Here is a 3,592-nt window from a genome sequence, read left to right as displayed (position 1 = left end):
GACATCATGGGAAAATCTCCCACGAGCGGGCATTTAGGATGAGACGTCGTCAGTGTAACACCTCGGTGCCAACAGCTAGTGAGACTCCGACCTCCATTCAAACTTTGTGCCTGAAGAAGGTATATTTGTACCGAAACGTTAAACTCGTCCTCTCCTTTGGCATCAATAACAGGACTCAGAAGGACAAAAGAACTGCTGTTGCAGAAATGAGGAAAACTCTGAGGACTGCAGAGGAGATCTTCCCTGATGCTCAAGTGTGGGTCCCAGTTATAAACTTTTCCCGTGCTCTTCCCGACAGAGAACAGCAGATCCTCGAGCACCTGAACCGCCACATCCGGTCTCTGGAGGACCACATCCCAGCCTTGTCCAGTCAAATGTTTTCCACTGAAAAAGACAATGTCCACTGGACTCTTAAGACAGGTATGGCCATGTTAGATCACTGGGATGAGGAAGTTAACTGGGAATCCCTATAAGCTCGTTATGCCATTTTTACTATTATTATCACACCTAATTAGCATACCCTTCCTAGACAATATTATTATTATATTCATGCCTATTGTCTTAATAATGTATTTGGTCATTTTAATCTCTTACCAGGAGGTCATGCCTAACCCTAACCTCACTGGATTTATTTTGCTGATTTCCATCCAGCTTATAGCCTGACCAGGGCTTTTTTATTCTAACCCTAACCACTTTGGGCCCCAAATTTAGCCCCTTAGGCACCCCCCAGGGGAGATCATGCCTAACCATAACCTCACTGGATTCTTTTTGTTGTCACTCATCCAATTTGGCATTTTGAGACCTATCCACCGCCCATCTCATAAGGAGATCATTTAATTTAATTATTTAATTTTATTTACTTAAAAACAATTCATGGCATTCTCATCTATTTCAGCATAAATAAATAAATAAATAAAAGATTAAACCAATGATTATAATATATTTCATTTTGGAATTTCTAATTTTTGAAAAACAATTTTTCTTTTTATATTGTAATAACATCATGTTGTTAATTTTATGGATACTTACCTGGAGCGGGTGACCTGCGGGGGGGAGGGGGGCCTCCAGAAACAGGAGTGAGATGGCCAGTGCACAGGGCCCTGCAGCCTCAGGCCTTCGGCCTTCAGCTGCTTGACCCTAAACATTTTCTCTCTCCCTAACCGGCCCGTGCCTCTCATCCACCTGATCTGGCGGCCCCCGCCTCCCCAACGGTATACCACGTCCTACCAAACACAATTGTACACAAAAAGAAAAACACCTACCTGGTGATGTAATTTCATTTGTGATGGATACTTACCTGGTGATGTAATTTAATTTGTGATGGATACTTACCTGGTAATGTAATTTACTTTGTGATGGATACTTACCTGGTAATTTAAGTTAATTTGTGATGGATACTTACCTGGTAATGTAATCTAATTTGTGATGGATACTTACCTGGTAATGTGATTTAATTTATGATGGATACTTACCTGGTAATGTGATTTAATTTGTAATGGATGCTTACCTGGTAATGTAATTTAATAGATACTTACCTGGTGAAGAAAGCTGGAAACCCAGACTTCCCACGTTCCTGAAATGTTCTCGGTTTATAGAAAACCCTGTTACACTGTTTATAGTTGGAGTCCAGATCTCAGGAATTCGACCCATAATGGGTCTCTGTGCACAGTTCACTGCTATTTTGCACCTGTTCATGCCTTTGCTGGTTTGCACTTTTAAAATGTGGTTGTAAACTCACGTTCTGGACAACACCACAACATGTTTACTGTTAATGAAGTGTGGGAATCTCACTGTCCCTGAAAGCAACGGCACTGCTAACCAATCAGACGCTCTGCCTCCAAAACCCCGAGACATCATGGGAAAATCTCCCACGAGCGGGCATTTAGGATGAGACGTCGTCAGTGTAACACCTCGGTGCCAACAGCTAGTGAGACTCCGACCTCCATTCAAACTTTGTGCCTGAAGAAGGTATATTTGTACCGAAACGTTAAACTCGTCCTCTCCTTTGGCATCAATAACAGGACTCAGAAGGACAAAAGAACTGCTGTTGCAGAAATGAGGAAAACTCTGAGGACTGCAGAGGAGATCTTCCCTGATGCTCAAGTGTGGGTCCCAGTTATAAACTTTTCCCGTGCTCTTCCCGACAGAGAACAGCAGATCCTCGAGCACCTGAACCGCCACATCCGGTCTCTGGAGGACCACATCCCAGCCTTGTCCAGTCAAATGTTTTCCACTGAAAAAGACAATGTCCACTGGACTCTTAAGACAGGTATGGCCATGTTAGATCACTGGGATGAGGAAGTTAACTGGGAATCCCTATAAGCTCGTTATGCCATTTTTACTATTATTATCACACCTAATTAGCATACCCTTCCTAGACAATATTATTATTATATTCATGCCTATTGTCTTAATAATGTATTTGGTCATTTTAATCTCTTACCAGGAGGTCATGCCTAACCCTAACCTCACTGGATTTATTTTGCTGATTTCCATCCAGCTTATAGCCTGACCAGGGCTTTTTTATTCTAACCCTAACCACTTTGGGCCCCAAATTTAGCCCCTTAGGCACCCCCCAGGGGAGATCATGCCTAACCATAACCTCACTGGATTCTTTTTGTTGTCACTCATCCAATTTGGCATTTTGAGACCTATCCACCGCCCATCTCATAAGGAGATCATTTAATTTAATTATTTAATTTTATTTACTTAAAAACAATTCATGGCATTCTCATCTATTTCAGCATAAATAAATAAATAAATAAAAGATTAAACCAATGATTATAATATATTTCATTTTGGAATTTCTAATTTTTGAAAAACAATTTTTCTTTTTATATTGTAATAACATCATGTTGTTAATTTTATGGATACTTACCTGGAGCGGGTGACCTGCGGGGGGGAGGGGGGCCTCCAGAAACAGGAGTGAGATGGCCAGTGCACAGGGCCCTGCAGCCTCAGGCCTTCGGCCTTCAGCTGCTTGACCCTAAACATTTTCTCTCTCCCTAACCGGCCCGTGCCTCTCATCCACCTGATCTGGCGGCCCCCGCCTCCCCAACGGTATACCACGTCCTACCAAACACAATTGTACACAAAAAGAAAAACACCTACCTGGTGATGTAATTTCATTTGTGATGGATACTTACCTGGTGATGTAATTTAATTTGTGATGGATACTTACCTGGTAATGTAATTTACTTTGTGATGGATACTTACCTGGTAATTTAAGTTAATTTGTGATGGATACTTACCTGGTAATGTAATCTAATTTGTGATGGATACTTACCTGGTAATGTGATTTAATTTATGATGGATACTTACCTGGTAATGTGATTTAATTTGTAATGGATGCTTACCTGGTAATGTAATTTAATAGATACTTACCTGGTGAAGAAAGCTGGAAACCCAGACTTCCCACGTTCCTGAAATGTTCTCGGTTTATAGAAAACCCTGTTACACTGTTTATAGTTGGAGTCCAGATCTCAGGAATTCGACCCATAATGGGTCTCTGTGCACAGTTCACTGCTATTTTGCACCTGTTCATGCCTTTGCTGGTTTGCACTTTTAAAATGTGGTTGTAAACTCACGTTCT

Source organism: Melanotaenia boesemani, chromosome 24, assembly GCF_017639745.1.
Source record: "Melanotaenia boesemani isolate fMelBoe1 chromosome 24, fMelBoe1.pri, whole genome shotgun sequence".
In the NCBI taxonomy this organism is placed as follows: Eukaryota; Metazoa; Chordata; class Actinopteri; order Atheriniformes; family Melanotaeniidae; genus Melanotaenia; species Melanotaenia boesemani.
Note: the sequence above shows the minus strand (reverse complement) of the source record.